Source organism: Pan paniscus, chromosome 1 (assembly GCF_029289425.2).
Source record: "Pan paniscus chromosome 1, NHGRI_mPanPan1-v2.0_pri, whole genome shotgun sequence".
Taxonomy (NCBI): Eukaryota; Metazoa; Chordata; class Mammalia; order Primates; family Hominidae; genus Pan; species Pan paniscus.
In genome coordinates, this window is record NC_073249.2 from 63,007,176 (window position 1) to 63,029,612 (window position 22,437).

Here is a 22,437-nt window from a genome sequence, read left to right on the forward strand (position 1 = left end):
TGATATTCACATAGATGAGCAAAAACATGTGATAGAATATTGCTTGCTGCATTATTTATGATATTAAGACTATAAACAATATAAAGTCAATAAATATGGAACTGACTAAAGATTAATCCCAGATTGATACAATGGATTATCATGCAGTTGTTCAAAAGGAGGTAGTAGAATGTGCTTGTAAGCAACTATCTCAAACATATATTTTACAATGATAAAAGGATGATACAAAACAGTGGACATAGTGTCCCCACATTTGATACAAACAAAAAGTATACATAGATAAAAATAAAAATCAAGTAAGAACATGATAAAAAACAAAGTGAGGATTTCCTCCTAAATTTCTTTGGGTTTAACAAGGATATTGTCATGTTTTTTACCTCACCTATTAAAAGGGTTTCTGACTTTTCACCCTCCCAAAAATCATAAATAGAGTTACATCTTATTTATTTCAAGTATGCACTTGTAATAATCCTTGCTGGTTTTAGGCACTCTTTTAGATATGAGGAAACTTAGGCACATAGAAATTAAAGGCATTGTCCAAGATATAGCTCTAGTTATACCAGAAACATGCTAGAATGCCACATACCTGACAGCAATCAGGTATTCCTTCTGGTACAAAACAAACATTTCAGATTTCATCTAGCATGAGGTTTTTGGTTAGGTGAGACAGCTGAAAAATAAATTTTGACTTGTGAGAAGAAAAATATTAATAACCAAGTATGAATTTATTTTCAGACATAATGCAGCTGAAATAATCATCCGTTAGGTAAAAGTCTGTTCCTTGGCTAAGTAGGGTGATTTTTTCAGTGTGAATCTGTATAGTACAAACTTCCTGAGAAAAATTAAGAAAACTTTTCTAATGGAACTCTATTACGTAAATCCTTATTTAAATATTCTTGAAATTTTTTTCTTAAAAGAGTTTATATTTCTGTTTAAAGAGGGTGTTTGAAAGCATGTATCATAAAGCTTTCTCTAAAAATCGATTGAGATCCAAAGCTTATTTTGTAGCAACAAGCTTTTGCCCTTTGCTTTTAGCACAATGGTGAAGCACACAGACTGGTGTTAGACTTCCCTTGGTCAAATCTCAGTTCTTCCACTTAATATATGCGTGACCTTGGTCAATTGCATGATATTTCTGTGCCTCAGTGTCCTTATCTGTAAAATGTGTATGATATACTACTACTTATCTCTATTAGCTGTTTTAGAAATTAAACTAGTGAATTGTGCAATATTATAATAGAACCAGTTAGATACCAAGCCTGTGTAAGAGTTATCTATTATTATGCAGAGATATGGCCATGCTTTTAAAGTTTTGCAGTAATAGGAGAAATAACTGGTAGTCCAGATCCTTCTTTCCTTCCTTCTTTAGTAAAGATTTACTAACTAGTTGTTTGGCCGGGCACGGTGGCTTATGCCTGTAATCTTAGCACTTTGGGAGGCCAAGGTGGGAGGATCACTTGCAGTCAGGAGTTCAAGACCAGCCTGGTCAAAATGGCGAAACCCCATCTCTACTAAAAAAATACAAAAATTAGCTGGGTTTGGTGGTGGGCGCCTGTAATCCCAGCTACTGGGGAGGCTGAGGCAGGGAGAATTGCTTGAACCTGGAGGTGGAGGTTGCTGTAAGTGGAGATCGCACCACTGCGCTCCAGCTGGCAACTGAGAGAGACTCCATCTCAAAAAAAAAAAAAAAAAAAAAAAAGATTTGCTGAGCACCTACTTGGTTCAATACACTTATCACCCTTGAGACAAATGTATTTCTATGGGAGAGGATAACCCACCTTGTAATCTTTCTCATTTTCAATATATTTTTACTCTTTTCCTGTACTGAGTGCCCTTAGTAGGGCATGAACTGAATTAATTTTTCTAGCATCCATTGTAAAATTGCTCAGGGTCACCTTGATTCCCTTTCTCACCACAACTTTGCATTTGTGAAACTGCAAACTCAAAATGGGAATGTAGTTCCTGAATAAGGAACAAAATAGTCCATGATATCTACATTTTTCACCTCACCATCATAAATCTTTTTGATCCTATTACCCAAACTAAAACCTAGAACACTGAAATTAAAATGCCGCTTTAAAAGAAATCACAAAAATTCGTGTGCACTGTTTTTTGTTTAGTTTTAATGTGACTTTATACTGAAGTTGATTTACGGTAGAGACAACAGACTTTAACCGTCAGTGTCCCCGTGAAGACAAGAGTTTAAGCTTCAGTGTCCCTTGCTTGCACTGGCTCCTTCGAAGGCATTGGGAGAAGACCTAGCCTTGTAGAACTTGGATGTTGTCTACTTGAAAAATATTTGATGAGTCCTAGCACAAGAAAACTTGATATGGTCCAAAAACCTCATCACTCATTATGAAAGAAACTTGATAGTATCAAGTTTCTCTTGAGACAATTATCTTGATTTTCTCAAATTTCATAACAATTCAACCACTTCTCAGCCTTTTGACTAACATCAAGGGTAAGAAATTAACATGACATTGTCAGTAATGAGCTGTGATGCTGAATGAAACTTTTTAAACTATGAAATTAAAAGTACAATAAACTGTGATAGAAAAAAGACTCAACTGTCTTTTTATTATCTCTATAGCAAATGATATTCCAAAATCAGTGTAAGAGAAAGAAGTGGTCAAGAAGTAAACAATATGCAACCAAAAACTATAGGAAAAAAATATGCCATGTAATTAATGAAATGTGTTACTTTTTTCTAAGTCTTATGGTGTTGTCACCAGTGGAGAGTGTCCAGGTTCTTGGCATCTTGAACAAAGAATTGGACAAAATGCACAAACAAACCTAGGAAGGAACGAAGGGATTTATTGAAAATGAAAGTACACTCCACAGTGTGGGATCGGCCCAGGCATACGGGCTCAAGGACCCCGTTACAGAATTTGGGGGAGTTTAAATACCCTCTAGAGGATTCCATTGGTTACTTGGGGTATGCCCTATGTAAATGGAGAGGATGAAGTAAAATTGCAAAGTTATTTACACGGTATGCCCTATGGAGTTACCTGTCATAGCTGAAGTGTGAATCGGCCTTATGTTCCCTGCCTCCAGACCCATTTTCCTGCCTCAGTGTGTGTGGCATTTTTTTGTTATTTTTGTGTGACTCCTTTTCATATTCTAAATAAACATTCTCTTTCTGTCTAATTTGATATTTTGCATTAAATTTCTTTAAAAGAACCATTTTCGTTATAAAAGCTTTAGGCAACAAAAACTTTGTTGTTCAACTTTGTACAGGAAATAAACATTATACACAGTTGGGTATTTATTATAGAGAGAGGAGATTTCCTATAGGAAAGTGATAGGCTTGGCTGTGAACACACCCAAATCTTATCTTGAATTGCAGCCCTCATAATCTCCACGTATTGTGGCAGGGACCCAGTGGAAGATAATTTAATCACCCGAGCTGTTTTCCCATGCTGTTCTCGTGATAGCAAATAAGTCTCACGAGATCTGATGGTTTATAAAGGGCAGTTCCCCTGCATACACTCTCTTGCCTGCTGCCATGTAACATGCGCCTCACCTTCCATCACGATTGTGAGGCCTCTCCAGCTGTGTGGAACTATGAGTCCGTTAAACCTCTTTCTCTTTATAAATTACCCAGTCTTGGGGATTTCTTCATAGCAGTATGAAAATGGACTAATACAGAAAGCCCAATTGAGATCCTCAAACCAATCAAGAAAAGGACATTAGAACACATGGGCAGAGTGTCTCATCTAGGGCTTGCATACAGAAAAGAGTAAAATAGATTTCATCTGTGATGAACATTAATAACACCTAATATATATGTATAAATATCAAATCACCTAAGATTCACAGAGTGTTGACTATGTACTAGGCACTGTTCTAGGTGTTTCACAGGTATTACATTTTTATCCCCACTAAAGATCAGTGTAATTTAAAATGTTTTATCAACCCTGTGATAAGAAAACTAAGGGACATTGAATTAATCTTTCAATGACCAGGCAACAAGAAATCAGCAGAACCTAACCCAGAGTCCGTACTCTTAACCATGCAGGGTCCTACTTCTAGGTAGCTTATTTTGTACAGTAGGGAAACAAACAAACAAAAGCCATGTAAATAATTAAATCTCAACTTTGTAATTCACTTGCTGTGTGGCCTTGGTCCTCTCTGAGGCCCAGTGTTATTATCCATAGAAAAGATATTAATATGTATATCAGACCTAGCTTTATGAAGATTAAATTACACTCTATGAGTCACCTGAAATAGATATTCAATGAATGCTATAATAGAACAAAGGTGGTGGCTCACGCCTGTAATCCCAGCACTTTGGGAGGCTGAGGCGGGTGAATAACCAGAGGTCAGGAGTTTGAGACCAGCCTGGCCAATATGGTGAAACTCCGTCTCTACTGAAAACTACAAAAATTAGCCAGGTATGGTGGCGGGTGCCTGTAATCCCAGCTACTTGGGAGGCTGAGGCAGGAGAATCGCTTGAACCTGGGAGGAGGAGGTTGCAGTGAGCTCAGATCACGCCACTGCACTGCAGCCTGGGCATCAGAGAAAACTGTCTCAGAAATAAAAAAAAAAAAAATAGAATGGCACAGTGTTCATGAAAGCATTGCAATCCTGACTTATTTCTCTAAATTATTTTAAATTTATGGAATACAATAAATATTTGATACTGTATATTTTCCTCTGTTAATTATCAGCTTAGAGAAGAGTAACAACTCCAAAAATAATGACTAAAGTGTTTTCTTCTTTAACCAAACAATACAAAAAAAAGGAATGTTATTTTATGACATAAGTTGGCATCTTAGCTTTCTTTATCTTTTTCTGTGGAACTTTTTACTACAAAGCCCAAAATATTTGTATTGAAACTGCCACATGTAGTATATTTCTTTTATTTTTTTGAAAAGGGGTTTTGCTTTTTTTTTTTTTTTTTGAGATGGAGTTTCGCTCTTGTCGCCCAGACTGGAGTGCAATGGCGCCATCTCGGCTCACTGCAACTTTCACTTCCTGGGTTCAAGTGATTCTCCTGCCTCAGCCTCCTGAGTAGCTGGGATTACAGGCACCTGCCACCTTGCCCAGCTAATTTTTTTTTTTTAATTTTTAATAGAGATGAAGTTTCACCATTTTGGTCAGGCTGGTCTTGAACTCCTGACCTCAAGTGATGGTTCATTTATTCACAAAACACCTCATCAGAGAAGGAAGGTGTGCTATCATTTTTATAAACAAACCCTCCCTGACCAACCTGTAATTCGTAATCACTGAACCTTAGTCAATGCTTTCATATAACTTACCTCAAATTTTAAATATATCCATTTCATTCTTGCTAGCTTATATTTTGCCTTCCCTTCCATAATAAAACACAGCTCTTATTTTTGATAATCAGTGATAATTGCTAGTCCTGTAATGAAAATATATGACTAAGTGAAGGTGGTTCCAAGAATACAGAAGAATAAAAACCAAACATAATCGGTCATTTCTTGAACATCTATTGAGTAATAACTAGAAGCCATGGATTTACAGCTACCCCAGTGGCAGGTTGACTTATAAAATCAGGTCTTCATTGCTTGATTGATGTTCTGCTTCAAAGTCACGCTTTGTATTTTGACTCAGACATAAGCTTCTATCCATAGAATATGCTTAGTAAATACGTTGAGAAAATAGAGAATGAAAATATAAACAACAATCACAAAGAATGAATATTGCATACAATGAAAAAATATAGATTAGATATAAGATTTAGCTTAATATATAAGGATTACTTAAAGTTAAATTTCAAAAGTGAGCAATAGTCTAGTAAATATTAAATGTACCCATTACATCATTTTTACCATTTTTGTTTTGTTTTTCCAAGTTTTTTTTTTACATGAAAAAAATTGGCAAGAAACTTAAAAGAGGGAGTGGGCATCTTTAAATAAAATTTTTGCCATTTGCTTCTAAAATAAATCACATGCAGCACTTATAAGTGAAAACAGCTGATTTACAGAGTAAGGCTTTACTTAAATGTGAAATGAAAAACCTAAATTTAAAAGCAGTATTTGCAGCTCTTCAAATAGTACCAGAATGGAATCAAGTTGAACCACAAAAAGAAGACATGTTCTGGACACTGAATGTTATATAGGCCCTGTGTTCATCTCTGTAGAAGAGAAAATTTTGTGTGATAGCCAACAGCCCAAGGGTTGATTTGAAAACAGCTCAAAGTGTAAAATTTGAAATATAAAATATAAAATTTAAAATGGAAAAGTGGAAATGAAAAGACATTTTAAATCTCAAGAGCAGAGCACAATAATGACCACGTTGCATTTGAAGTAATGGGTTTCAGGAAGCCTGAATGTATTAGGTTTAGATCTCTTCTGATAACTCAAAGGAGTCCATATATTTTATTTATCTTCATGACAAACATGAGTAGATGAAGAAACTGAGGGATAATAAATGTATGTATTTGCCCAAGGTCATGTGGTCAGTGCCTCAAATTACGTGCTTCTTTCATTGAACTATGTTGGAAATAATGATAGGGTCTTTGATATAAAGAGATTTACATTCTTTTTATATCAAAAAGATATTTTAAAATCTTTGATAAAAAGAGAGTTACTCTTTGATTAAATCTTTGCTATAAAGAGAATTCAAATCTCTTTATATCAAATTACATAAAATCAAGTTAGGCAATGTAAGTAAAAAGTACCTGATAACAAGATGAAAGGAAGAAAAGAATTTCATTTTATCTATGGAGAAAATGACTCATTTTTACTATCTAACAGAACACAATCTATTATCTCTTTTTGTTTGTTTTTTGTAGAGACAGGGTCTCACTTTATCACTTAGGCTGATCATAGCTCATTGGAGCTCTTGGGCTCAGGTGATCTTCTGTTTTATTTTATTTTTTTCTTTTTTTTTGAGACGGAGTCCTGCTCTGTCGCCCAGGCTGGCATGCAGTAGCACCATCTCGGCTCACCACAACCTTCACCTCCCGGGTTCAAGCAATTCTCCTGCCTCGGCCTCCCAAGTAGCTGGGATTACAGGCATGTGCCACCACTCCTGGCTAATTTTGTATTTTTAGTAGAGATAGGGTTTCTCCATGTTGGTCAGGCTGGTCTTGAACTCCTGACCTCAGGTGATCCGCCCGCCTCGGCCTCCCAAAGTGCTGGGATTACAAGCGTGAGCCACTGCACCCGGCCGGGCCCAGGTGATTTTCTTACCTCAGCCTCCTGAGTATCTGGGACTACAGGTGCATGCCACCATCATATTTTTTATGGTATTTCATTTGTAAATAAATTTTTATTAAAATATTTATTTTATAATATAAAAGTAACAAGCATTTATTTAGAAAACATAGAAATACAAATAAGCAAAAGATGAAAATAAAATTGGCCTTTAGCCCCACCAATTAGAGATAGCTGGTCCTAAAAAACATATTAAGAACCTGCTAACTGCTAAATACCACTGTGTCAGACTTCATCTCCCAGCATCCCCTTGATTCCCTTTCCACCACGCATACTGGTCTTCTTGCTGTTTCTTGAACATTTCTAACAGCGACCATTTTCCCTCCATTACATTTATGTACTTAAAGATGTAAAAAGATGAACAGTTCTTGGCATACAGTTATAATGCAATACATGCACACTATATATAGCATTTATTTTATTATTACATTACTAATTTGTAAGACTTAATGTTCACTTGATTTTATTTGTATTTCCTTGCTTCTTCATGCAATCTATTTTTTCATAAGAGTACTAAGCAAATTTTTATTGAATTAGTTGATCATGGCTTTTTCCTGTTTATTTATGTGCTTGTCATTTTCATGTGTGTGTTTTTTTTAACTTTTGTTTTAGGTTTGGGGGTATATGTGAAGGTTTCTTACATAGGTAACATGTGTCATAGGGGTTGGTTGTACATATTATTTCATCATCCAGGTATTAAGCCAAGTACCCATTAGTGATCTTTTCTGCTTCTCTCCCTCTTCCCACCTCAAGCAGGCCCCAGTGTCTGTTGTTTCCTTCTTTGTGTTCATAAGCTTTTATCATTTAGCTCCCACTTTTAAGTGAGTACATGTGGTATTTGGTTTTATGTTCCTGCATTAGTTTGCTAAGGATAAAAGCCTCTGGCTCTATCCATGTCCCTGCAAAAGACACAATCTCATTCTTTTTTATGGCTGCATGGTATTCCATGGTGTATATATACCACATTTTCTTTATCCAATCTGTCATTGATGGGCATTTAGGTTGATTCCATGTCTTTGCTATTGTGAATAGTGCTGCAATGAACATTCACCTGAATGTGTCTTTCTGGTAGAATGATTTATTTTCCTCTGGGTATATACCCAGTAATGAGATTGCTGTGCCAATTGGTAATTTTGCTTTTAGCTCTTTGAGGAATTGACATGCTACTTTCCACAATGGTTGAACTAATTTTTATACTCCAACCAACAGTGAATAAGTGTTCCCTTTTCTCCACAACTTTACCAGCATCTGTTATTTTTTGACATTTTAATAACAGTCATTCAGACTGGTATGAGATGGAATCTCATTGTGATTTTGATTTGCACTTCTCTAATGATCAGTGATGTTGATCATTTCTTCATAAGTTGTTGAGTGCATGTATATCTTCTTTTGAGAAGTGTCTGCTCATGTCCTTTGCCCACTTTTTAATGGGGTTTGTTTTTCTCTTGTAAATTTGTTTAAGTTCCTTATAGATGCTGAATATTAAACTTTTGTCCGAGGCATAATTTGCAAATATATTCTCTCATTCTGTAGGTTGTCTGTTTCCACTGTTGTTAGTTTCTTTTGCTGTGCAGAAGTTCTTAAGCTTGATCAGATCCCATTTGTAAATTTTTGCATTTGTTGCAATTGCTTTTGGTGCTTTTGTCATGAAATATTTGCGCATTCATATGTCCAGGATAGTATTGTCTATGTTGTCTTCCAGGGTTTTTATAGTTTTTGATTTTACATTCAAGTCTTTAATCCATTTTGAGTTGATTTTTGTGTATGGTGTAAGGAAGAGGCCCAGCTTCAATCTTCTGCAAATGGCTAGCCAGTTATCCCAGAACCATTTATTGAATAGGGAGTCTTTTCTCCATTGCTGTGTCAGCTTTGTCGAAGATCAAATGGTTGTAGATATGTGGCCTTATTTCTGGGCTCTGTATTCTGTTCCATTGGTCTATGTGCCTGTTTTTGTACCAGTACCATGCTGTTTTGGTTACTGTAGTCTTGTAATACAATTTGAAGTCAGATAATGTGATGCCCCCAGCTTTGTTCTTTTTTGCTTAGAATTGTCTAGGTTAGTCAGGCTCTTTTTTGGTACCATATGAACTTTTAAATAGTTTTCTCTAGTTCTTTAAAGAATGGCATTGGTAGTTTGATAGGAATAGCATTGAATCTGTAAATTGCCTTGGGCAGTAGTATAGCCATTTTAATTATATTGATTCTTCCTATCCATGAGCATGGGATGTTTTTCTATTTGTTTGTGTCTTCTCTGATTTCTTTGAATAGTGTTTTGTAACTCTCATTGTAGAGAAGTTTCACCTCCTAGGTTAGCTGTATTTGTTTACCTTTTTTATTCATTTGGATGTGTTCTTTATTTAGCAAATATTATTATTTGCCAAATGAATTTCCCTAGCATCATTTGTCTTTTAATTTTTTTATTATGAGCATTTTAAAAACACAGAAATACTTTAAATTTTATCTAATCAATCTTTTTCAGATAACCTTTGTCTTAATCATCACATACTCTTATTCGTTTGTTCAAAAAATACTTTTGAGCACAAACCATGAATTAAGTACATATAATAGGTATTGTTCTAGGTGTTAGAGATACACATGTGAACTGGAGAGACAGGATCATACATTCATGATCAGTACATTTGAAAGATGGAGCAATAAGCAAGTAAGTAAGTCCGTTTTTTAAATTAGATTTTAAAAAGTAAAATGAAAAAACTAAGCAAGAATATGTAATGAAGAAAGTACCTGGGAGATAGGATATTTGAACTGATATCTGAGAATAAGACAACTTCAACCATCCAGAGGAAAACCACTCTGGTTGGAGATAACAGCAAGTGGAAGTGCTTTTAGGCAAAAAAAAAAAAAAAAAAAAAGAGAGAGAGAGAGAGATTAAGAAACATAAAAAGCCCAGTATGACTAGACCATAGTAAAGGAGGAAGACAATTGTGTGAGGAAAAGTTAGAGGTAGGTATGGCCTTGTAGGCCACAGAAAAGAGTTTAAATTTTATTTCAAGAGCAATGGGAAGCTGTTAGATTTGGCAGATGAAATATGATGGATAATATCAACTTTTAATAATCCAGTTGACCTTTGAACAATATTAGAGGCACCAACACCCAATCCCCACACAGCTGAAAATTAGTGTAACTTTGACTCCCCAAAAACTTAACTACTAATAATCTACTATTGGCCAGAAGCCTTAACAGTAACATAAACAGTTGACTAACAGTAGATAGGCTTTGTATGTGATATGTGTTATACCATATTCTTACAATAAAGTAAGCTAGAGAAAAGAAAGTTATTAAGAAAATCATAAAGAAGAGAAAATATATTTACTATTTATTAAGTGACAATGGATCATCATGAAGGTCTTCGTCCTTGTCATCTTTAACACTGAGTAGGCTGAGGAGGAGGAGGAAGAAGAGGTGTTGGATCTCACTGTCTTTTTTTTTTTTTTTGAGACGGAGTCTCTCTCTGTCGCCCAAGCTGGAGTGCAGTGGCGCGATATCGGCTCACTGCAAGCTCCGCCTCCCGGGTTCACACCATTCTCCTACCTTAGCCTCCTGAGTAGCTGGGACTACAGGCGCCCACCACCACGCCCGGGTAATTTTTTGTATTTTTAGTAGAGATGGGGTTTCACGGTGTTATCCAGGATGGTCTCGATCTCCTGACCTCATGATCCGCCCGCTTCGGCCTTCCAAAGTGCTGGGATTACAAGCGTGAGCCACCGCGCCTGGCCAGATCTCACTGTCTTGAGGGTGGCAGAGGCAGAAGAGGAAAAGGAGGTAAAAGGGGAGGCAGGAGAGGCAGGCACATTCAGTGTGACTCTGTGGAAATACAACATAATTTCTAACATTTTTGCTTTTTCATTTCTTTAAAAATGTTTCTATATGGCACCAATCTTCCTACCACGATTTGCTTTAGTTTTAGTCCCCATATCATAGAAGAGTCTGTGTTGCAAAATAAGTCGAAAGCAGTCTTAAGTAATCAGAACCCTTTTGCCAGATTGTCTAATGTCAATTTGTTTCCTGGCACTGCTGCTTCTACATCTTCCTCTTCATCATCTGGCACTGGTTTGGAAGCACTCATCTCCATCCAGTTGTTCTGTTAATACTTCTGGTGTAGTGTCTATTAGCTCTTGAATTTCTCCAAGATCCATACCTTGAAACCCTTCACTTGCCACCACTTTTGCCAGATTCATGATCTTTTTTGTGATTTCTTTGATTGGCTCTATCATACATCCTGGGAAATCATGCAAAACATCTGGACACAGTTTTCTCCAGTCAGAATTCATTGTTTTGGGCTTGATGGCTTCATGGCTTTTTCTATAACAATGATGATAACTTCAATTGTATAATCCTTCCGGACTTGCATGTTGTTCTCTCTGTCGAGATTATCTTCCATAGCATTGACAGTCTTTTCCCTAAAGTACTATGTGTAATGAGTGTTAAAAATCCTTATGACCTCCTGATCTAAAGGCTATTAAGAGATTGTGTTTGGAGACAAGTAGGCCACTTCAACACCACAGGACCACTTCAACACCTGTGGTGTTGAACTCATGGGGTTCTGGGTGGCCAGGGGCATGATCTAATATCCAAAGAACTTTAAAAGGCAGCCCCTTACTGGCTAGGTACTTCCTGACTTCAAGGACAAAGCATTAACGGAACCAATTCAGCAAAAGTGTTCTTGTACAGACCTTGTAGTACAACCAAAAGACTAGAAGCTAGTGTTTTTCTTTTCCTTTCAAGAGTTAGGGGTTAGCAGCTTTATAGATCAAGGTAGTTCTGATCATAAATGCAACTGCATTTGTGCAAAACAGTAGAGTTTGCCTATTCCTTCCTGTCCTAAATTCTAGAGTTTGCTCCTCTTTCTTTTTCTTTTTTTTTTTTTTTTTTTTTGAGACCTAGGCTGGAGTGCAGTGGCACCGTCTTGGCTCACTGCAACCTCCACCTCCTAGGTTCAAGCAGTTCTCCTGTCTTAGCCTCCTGAATAGCTGGGACTACAGGCACCTGCCACCACACCTGGCTAATTTTTGTATTTTTAATAGAGACAGGGTTTCACCATGTTGGTCAGGCTGGTCTCGAACTCCTGACCTCGTGATCTGCCTACCTCGGCCTCCTAAAGTTCTGGGATTACAGGTGTGAACCACTGAACCGGCCTGCTCCTCTTTCTTACTAATAAATGTCCTTTGTGGCATTTTTTTTTTCTAAAATAGAACACTTTTATCTGCACTAAAAACCTGTTCAGGCAGATATCTTTTCTCCTCAATGATTTTCTTAATGGTGTCTGCTACCTCTTGGTCCACAGAAGCTGTTTCTCTTATTGTCTCAACTTGTTTTTAAACCAACTTTTCCAAATTTACCAAATCATTCTATGCTTGCATTTAATTCTTCAGCTTTAGATTCTTCACTGTAGTTTTGCTTTAAGTAGTCATATAAAGACTTCATTTTTTACTCAAATAATATTAGAGTCTAACTATAGATATGATTTTTATAGTAATCCTGCATTCACATAAAAGCTGCATTTTCCACAAAAGTAAAATGATATTTTGCAAAAAGTGCAAGGTTCTCACACCTGCTGGCGTGGCTACAGCTATAGCTTCACGAATTTCCTTTTCTATTTTTTTTTTTACAGTCGTCCTTATGTTGGATTCATTTATCTTAAAATGGTGGGCAACTGAAGCTGCAGACCTGAATCTATGGTACATATCAAGCAATTCAACTTCTTCTTGTAATGTCACGACTTTTCTCTGCTTTTTGAGAGCACTTCCAGCATCACTAATGGCACTTTGTATGGGTCCCATGGTGTTAGTCAGGGTTTACAGTATTGCACTAAACATGATGAAAAAGACACAAGAACCATCAGAGATTACTTGTTACTGGGATACACAATTTACTGGAGAGATGAACTGCTCAAGTGGAGGTGATTAGCATCATAGGGAGCTGTTTGAAGCAGGTAACCACCACACTTGAGGGCAGTACAATACCAACAGGAGCTGGCTCTGAATTTATTACCAAAGTACAGTATGTAATACAGTTAATTTCATGCAGCTATAGTCTAATGCTACATCTTTACATTTGTTTATATTACTCTTCATTGCAAATGGCACCATGTATGGTCTGTAAGTGTTTATGTGTTAGGTTTTGATAAATCTTAATTTTTTATAGCAGATTTGTATATATTTTATGGTAGTAAATAATAAAATAGACTAGTGTCTGTATATTTCATGAATTGTGACATACCTAACCTTTTCTCTTTTTTTCAGTATTTCTTGGCTACATAGTTTGTGAGATTTTTCAAATTATCAAACATGTCTTAAAAATTTTTCCAATATATTTATTGCAAAAACTGCATATAAGTGGATCCATGCAGTTCAAACTGTGTTTTTCAAGGGCCATCTGTACATGTTTAAAAACTAGGAGACCTTAAAATTGACATATATTCAGCCCAACTGCTTATGTGTAGCTGTTGGGACTTATTAAACAATAAATTCATAGGTTGGGCAAGGTCTATGGGAAATTGATCAGGACTCCTTCTCAATAATACCATCAAAAACTAGGGTTCTTTTTAGCATTTTTTTCTTGTATCATGGATATAAGATTTGTTCTTCAGGTGCAAAATGGCTGCAACAGCTCCAGTCATCACACTGAGATGACTCCCGCAGTGTCTGCAACAACAATTGCATTTTAAAAAGAGCTTTTTTAGTCTTACTCCTTTACATTTGAAAAAAAAAATTAAGGGCTTCAAAAATGCTGATGACTTTGATTTTAAAATTATATTTTTAGGAAATAGCTACATGATAAAATGAAGGTCATCTAATTTTTGAAGTTGATTTCAAAGAAGATAGATTCACCCATTTATTCAATAAGTATTGAGTACTAGTATATGCTAGTCATTTTTCTAGGTGCTTGGAATATAACAGTAAACAAAGCAGACAAAAATTTGACCTTCATGGAATTTACATATTTGGAAGGGAAAGACGCATAGTAAACAAAATATGAAAGTAAAATATGTAGCACATTAGATGTTGATGAATACTAATAATAAATCTTGGTGAATTGTGAACCTGTTCATTCCTATGGAAAATATTAAAGGAAAATTATTTTTTGTTAAGAGGATAAGTTGAGTTTTTAGTACGGTAATATGAAAAGATCCAGGGGACAATTTCACAAATGGTTTTGAGCTTCAGGTAAGAGTAAGGGATAGAGGTAAAGCTTTGGAAGCAAGAAACCCTGAAGTGCTTGTCAAAGCTATTGGGAAAGATGTGAACCTCTAAAACAAGAGAGTGGTGATTCAAGAGAGGAAGAAAGAGGCTTCACATAAATGCCATCTTTGGAAATGACGGGGGTGAGAGAAGGAATAAATTTTTCAGATGTTTGCAAAGCAATCCTTGTCCTTAGGGTAGAGTGAGGTTTTAGTTAAGAAAGGAAGTAAACTTTCCATGAGTATCTCAATGAGCATCTGACACTATTCAATCTACACAGCATTTAACCTTGAAGCTTTTTCCCAATGATTATCAAGAATCAGCAAACAAATATGCATCGCCTTCAGCAAAACAGTCCTGTGGCTCGTGTGGTGGATGTTGTTTTCTCACACCACTAATAATCAAATGTAATATCTATAAAAGGTAGAATTAATATGCAAAATGAGTTCATTTTAAGCCCAGTTCAGAGTCACAGCAAAATTGAGCAGAAAGTACGAAGAGTTCCCATAGAACCCCTGTACCTTTCTTTACAAGAAAAGCTCATGTGCTATCAGCATTCTTCACCAGAGTGATACAATTACTATAATCAATGAATCTACATTGACACATCAGTATCACCCAAAGTCCCTAGTTTACCCCAGGGATCATTCTTGGTGTTGTGCATGCTATGGTTTTAAAAATGTATAAAGACACATATCCACCATGTTTTTTTGTTTGTTTGTTTGTTTGTTTTTTTGAGACGGAGTCTCGCTCTGTCGCCCAGGCTACAGTGCAGTGGTGCGATCTAGGCTCACTGCAAGCTCCGCCTTCCGGGTTCATGCCATTCTCCTGCCGCAGCCTCCTGAGTAGCTGGGACTACCAGAGCCCACCACCATGTCCGGCTAATTTTTTTGTATTTTTTTTTTAGTAGAGATGGAGTTTCACCGTGTTAGCCAGGATGGTCTCGATCTCCTGACCTCGTGATCCGCCCGCCTCGGCCTCCCAAAATGCTGGGATTACAGGCGCGAGCCACAGCGCCCAGCCTTCTATCCACCATTATAGTATCATATAGAATAGTTTCACTGCCCTAAAAATCCTTTGTGTTCTGCCTTTTCATCCTCACCCCCAATCCCAACTTCTGGCAACCACTACTCCTTTTAGTGTCTCCATAGCTTTACCTTTTCCAGAATATCATATTGCTGGAATCCTACGGTAGGTATCCTTTTCAGATAGGTTTCTTTCACTTAGTAATATATATTTAAGATTCCTCCATGTCTTAAATATATGATGGTACCACATTTTCTTTTACTGCTGAGTAATGCTCTACTGACTGAATATATCACAATTAATCCATTCTCCTTCTGAAGTACATCTTGATTGTTTCCAAGTTTTTGAAATTAAGAATAAAGTTGCCAAAAACATTTGCATGCAGCTTTTGTATGGACATACTTTTCAGCTCATTTTGGTAAATATCAAGGTGTGTGACTGCTGGATCGTGTATTAAGAGTATGTTCATTTTTGTAAGAGTCTGCCAAGCCATCCTCCAAAATGGTTATACTATTTTGCATTTCCATTAGCAATGAATGAAAGTTTTGCTTGTTTCATTTCCTCACCAGTATTTTGTGTTGACAATGTTCTGGATTTTGGCCATTCCAATAGGTGTGTATTATCTCATTTTTGTTTTAATTTGCATTTCCCTGAAGACATGTGTTGTGGTAAATCTTTTCATATGCTCATTTGCCATGTATTACATGTGTATTCTTTGGCACTGTGTCTATTCAGGCCTTTGACTTATTTTTTAACTGGATTGTTTGTTTTCCTATTTTTGAGTTTTAGGACATCTTTGTATATTTTGGATAACAGTCCTTTATCTGAAATGTTTTTCGCAAATATTTTCTCCCTGTCTGGGACTTGCCTTCCCATTCGTTTTTGACAGTGTCTTTTGTGAAGCAGATGTTTTTAATTTTACTGAAGTCCAAATTGTCAATTACTTTTTTCATGAATCATGCCCTTGTGTATCTAAAAAAAAATCATTGCCATACCCAAATCCATCTAGATTTCCTTCTATGTTATCATCTAAGACTTTTATAATTTTACATTTTACATTTAGGTCTATAACCTATTTTGAGTTAACTTTTTTATTAAAAGTGTAAAGTCTGTATCAAGAGACTTTTTTATTTTTTATTTTTTTGTTTTGCTTGTTGATGTTCAGTTTTTCTAGCACCATTTGTTGAAAATGCTATCTTTGTTCCATTGTATTGCCATGTATCCTTTGTCAAAAATTAATTGACTATATTTATGTGGGCCTATTTCTGGACCCTATCTATTCTATTGATCTATTTGTCGATTTTTTTGCAAATACTATGCTGTCTTGACTACTGTAGCTTTATAGTAAGTCTTGAAGTAAGATAGTGTCAGTCCTGCAACTTTGTTCTTCTCCTTCAGTATTGAGTTGGCTTTTTTGGGTCTTTTGCCTTCCCACATAAACTTCCTTTTTTTGAGACAGGGTTCTCACTCTATTGCCCAGGCTGAAGACCAGTGGTGTTGATCACAGCTCATGGCAGCATCAACATCCTGGGCTCAGGGAATCGTCCCCTCCCAGCCTCCTGAGTAGCTGGGACTACAGGCATGCACCACCAGGCCCAGCTAATTTTTTTGTAAACCCAGAGTTTCACTATGTTTCCTAGGCTGGTCTTGAACTCTTAGGCTCAAGCAATCCTCCTGCCTCAGCCTCCCAAAGTGCTAGGATAATAGGCAGGAGCCACCGTGCCCAGCCTCCATATAAACTTTAGAATAAGTTTGTCAACATCTACAACACAATATGCTGGAATTTTTATTGAAATTATGTTGTATCTATAGATTAATTTAAGAAGAACTGAAATCTTGACAATCATGAGTCTTTCTAGCTATGAACATGTAATATCTCTCCATTTATTTAGTTCTTCTGATATTTTCATCAGTTTTGTCATTTTTCTTATACAGATCTCATATATATTTAGTTAGATTTATACCTAAATATTTAATGTTGGAGGGTGTTAATGTAAATGGTAATGTGTTTTTAATTTCAAATTCCACTTGTTGATTTCTGGTATACAGGAAAGTGATTGACTTTTGTACGTTAACCTTGCATGCTGCAATGTTGCTATAATCACTTCTTAGCTCCAGGAGTTTTTTGGTCAGTTTTTATAAATTTTCTACATAGATGGTCATATCATTTGCAAACAAAAACAGTTTTAATTTTTCCTTCACAATCTGTATACTATTTATCTATTTACTTATTTATCTATTTATTTATTTATTTATTTTTGTCTTATTGCATTGGCTAGGGCTTCCAGTATGATGATGAAGAAGGGTGATGAGTCAGGTACAGTGGATCACTCCTGTCTGTAATCCCAGCACACTGGGAGGCTGAGGTGGGCGGATCACTTGAGGTCAGGAGTTCAAGACCAGCGTGGCCAACATGGTGAAATCCTGCCTCTACTAAAAATACAAAAACTAGCCAGGCATGATGGCACACTCCTGTAATCCCAGCTACTCAGTAAAATTGCTTGAACCTGGGAGGAAGAGGTTGCAGTGAGCCAAGATCACACCACTGCATTCCAGCCTGGGTGACACAGTGAGACTCCATCTCAAAAAAAAAAAAAAAAAAAAAAAGAAAGAAAGAAAGAAAAAAGAAAATGAATGGTGAGAAAGAACAAAATTGTCTCACTTCTGGTATTAGTAAGAAAGCTTCTGGTCCCCCATCATTAATTACAGTGTTAGCTATTAGTTTTTTGTAGATGTTCATCGTCAACTTGAGGAATCTTCCCTCTATTTCTACTTTGTTGTTTGTTTTTATTATGATGGGTATTGGACTTTGTCAAATGCTTTTTTCTGCACTATTGATATAATTGTGTGATTTTTCTTCTTTACTCTGTTCATGTGATAGATTGTCAATTAAATGTTTAATGTTAAGCCGGCCTTACATACTGGGACAAATCTGACTTGGTCATGTTGCATAATTATTTGCATATATTGTTGGACTGGATTACCAGCATTTTGTTGAGTCATTTTGCATATATGTTCATGAGAGATATTGATATGTTATTTTATGTTCTTGTAATGCCTTTACAATCTATGAGGTAATGCTGACCATATAGAATGAGTTAGAAAATATTCTTTTCTGCTTCTATCCTCTGAAAATGATTACAAAGAATTGGTATAATGTTTTCTTAAATGTCTAGTAGTACTCACCAGTGAACTTATATGAGCTTGATTCTTTCTGTTTTGGAAGGTTATTAATTATCGATTCAATTTTTTAAATAGGGATAGGCCAATTCAGATTGTCAATTTCTTATTGTGTGAATTTTGGGAGATTGTACCTTCTAGAAATTCATCTAGGTTATCAAATCTGTGGTCAAAAGTTGTTCATAGTATTCCTTTATTATCCTTTCAACGTCCATGGGATCTGTAGTGATGTCTCCTCTACTATTTCTAGTTTAAAAAAAACTTTTAGATACAAGGTCTCCTCTGGTACCCAGGCTGGAGTGCAGTGGTGTGATCATAGCTCACTAACCTCGAACTCCTGGGCTTAGGCAATCCTCTTGCCTTGGCCTCCCAAAGTGCCAGGATTACAGGCATGAGCCACCACAGTGGAGCTCTCAATTCTGATACTAATAATTTGTGTCTTCTCTTTTTTTCCTTAGCCTGACTAGAGTAATCAACTTTATGTCTTTTAAAATAACCAACTTTTTGGTTTTACCCATTTTCTTTTTTGATTTTCTGTTTTTGATTTGATTGATATCTACTCTAATTTTTTATTATTTCTTTTCCTCTGCTTACTTTGAATTTAATTACTTTTCTTTTTTGTAGTCTCCTAAAATAGAAGCTTATATTATTGATTTTAGATCTTTCTTCTTTTCTATTACATCACTCAATGCTATAAATTTCCCTCTAAGCATTGCTTTCACTGCATCCTACAATATTTCAACTCTGTTGTTATTTAGCTCAAAAGAGGTTCTTAATTTCTATTGGGATTTCTCTTTAACCCATGTGTTATTCAGAAGTGTTCTGTGTGATCTCCAAATATTTGGGAGTTTTTCAGCTATCTTTCTATTATTCATTTCTAGTTTAATTCTATTGTGGCCTGACAGCATATATTGTATGATTTATATTCTTGTAAATGTGTTAAGGTGTGTCTTATGGTGCAGAATGCGGTTTATCTTGCTATATGTTCCTTAGAAAATAATGTATGTTCTGCTGTTATTGGATAAAGTAGTCTATAGATGTCAGTTACATCTAGTTGATTAATGGTGCTGTTGAGTTCAGCTATGTCCTAAATGATTTTCTGTCTGCTGTATCTGTCTATTTCTGACACAGGGCTGATGAAGTCTCCAACCATAATAATGAATTAATCTATTTTTCTTTGCAGTTTTATCAATTTTGTCTTATATATATTGATGCTCCATTGTTTGGCACATACACATTAAAAATTGTTATGTCTTCTTGGAGAATTCACCTTTCCATAACATGTCACATTTCCCTTTATTCCTGATAATTTTTCTTGCTCAGAAGTTTGCCCTGTTGGAAATTGACAGAACTACTCTGGCTTTATTTGATTAGTGTTAGCATGCTCTCTCTTTCTCTATTCTTACACTTTTAATGTATACTTGACTTTGTATTTAAAGTGGGGTTCTTATAGAAAACATATACTTGGTAGGGTGGGAAGTAAAATAAAAAGAAATATTTGGGTATTGGTTTGATCCACTCTAACAATCTCTATGTTTTAATTGATGTATTTAGACCATTGATACTTATTTTTTTATTCTCATCCCTGTGATTACCCAGAGAGCTGCTTAAATTGATTATTGATATAGACAAATTAATAATTAATATCTACCCTGTTTGTTACTGTTTTCTATTTTTCATTGCCCTTACTTTCTGCTCCTATTTTTTGCTCCTTTTTCTCTTATTTTAGGTTTTAATTGAGTATTTTATATCATTCTATTTTCTCTCCCTTCTCAGCATATGAATTATCTTTCTTTTTGGCTTTTTTAGTGGCTGCCCTGAAGGTTGCAATGTACATTTACAACCAGTCCAATTCTCCTTTCAAAAAACACAATACTGTTTCATGGCTAGTGCAAGTACCTAATAATAAGAAGTCACTCCTAATTTCTTTCTCTCATTCTTTGTATCTTTACTGTTATTCATTTCACTTGTACATAAGCTGTAATCTTTCAATACATTATTGCTATTATTATTTCAAAACATGTTATCTATTATATCTATTTAAAATAAGAAAAATAGGCCAGGTGCAGTGGCTTACTCATGTAATCCCAGCACTTTGGGAGACCGATGGATTGCTAGAGCTCAGGAATTCGAGACCAGCCTGGGCAACATAGTGAAACACTGTCTCTACTAAAAATACAAAAAAAAAAAAAAAATTGCTGGGCATGGTGGCATGGGCCTGTGGTCACAGCTACTCGGGAGGCTGAGGTGAGAGGATTGCTTGAGCCTGGGAGGCAGAGGTTGCAGTGAACCAAAATCAAGCTACTGCACTCCAGCCTAGGTGACAGAGTGAGACCCTGTCTCAAAAAAAAAAAACGAAAAAGAATTATTTTTATTTATCTTCACTTATTTCTTCTCTAATGCTCTTTGTTTCTTTAGTATGTAGATCCAAGTTTCTAACCTGTATCATTTTTCTTATCTCAATAACTTCTTTTAACATTTCTCACAAAGCAGATCTACTGGCCACAGAATGCCTCAATTTTCATTTGTCTGAGAAAACCTTATTTCTCCTTCACTTTTGAAAGATAATTTTGTAGGGTACAGAATTCTAGGTTGTAGGTTTTTTCCTCTCAAAGTGAAATATTTCATTCCACTCTTTTCTTCTTTGTATGGTATCTGAGAAGAAGTCAGATGTAATTCTTATCATTATTACTTAAAAGATTGCTTCTGTTCCTTTCTCTCTTCTCCTTCTCTTCTTTCCTTCTCTGTATATTACACCTTTTATAGTTGCCCCATGTTTCTTAGATATTATGTTTTGGTTTTCTTCTGTGTTTTTTTCTTTGATTCTCAGTTTTAGAAGTCTCTATTTATATATCTGCAATCGCAGGGATTCTTTCCTCTGCCATGTCCGGTCTACTAATAAGCCCTTACAGGCATTGTTGACTTCTGTTCCAGTGTTTTTGATCTCTAGCATTTCTCTGATTATTTCTTGGAATTGCCATCTGTCTACTTACATTACCAACCTATTCTTGTGTGTTGTCTTATCATAGTAATTGCAGTTGTTTTAATTTCATAGGTATTGTAATTTCAACATCTCTACCATATTTGACACTGATTCTGATGCTTGCTCTGTCTTATCAAGCTATGTTTTTGTCTTTTAGTGTGACTTCTAATTTTTTGTTGAAAGCCAGGCATGATGTACTGAGTGAAAGAAACTCAATAAATTGTAATGTGATGATAAGAGGTCAGGGGAAGTGAAGCATTCTATAGTCCTATAGCAGGTCTCAGTCTTTTAGTGAGCCTGTGCCTATGAATGGTGACTTTCACAAGTGCTTTTCATTCCACTCTTTTCCTGTCCTTAAGTGGGACAAAATCACTGGAGGGGGCTAGAATTGGGTATTTCCCTTCTCCAAAGTAGAAGCTAAAGAGAGGGCCGGAGTTGGGTATTTTTCTTCCCGTGTATGGAAAGCTAGAGGCAGTTAAATCTGGATATTTTCCTTCTTCTAATTCAGTTAGGCTGCGACAAAAATCCCGATAGTTTAGGCTCTAATATTATAAAATAGTTTCTCTTGAGTATAGGCCTTATTAAGAACACTATACTCTGATGGAGCTGAGGGGGAGTTTTCTCTGATATTCACTGCGAGAACCTCGTAGAGCTCCAGGAAGCAAAACTCACAAAAGTGTGGGAGTCTTCCAGAATTTTTCCTTTGCAGACTTATCTGCACTGAACCTCCAGAAATTCATCAATTACAATTCAGGTTTTCCTACCCAGGTGCTGGTTTTCATGGAGGTTTCTGCCTGTGCATTTCTGCTCCAGTAAGTTGTTCTTCTTGTATGGTCTGTCTTTCAAATTTTTTAAGTAGGGT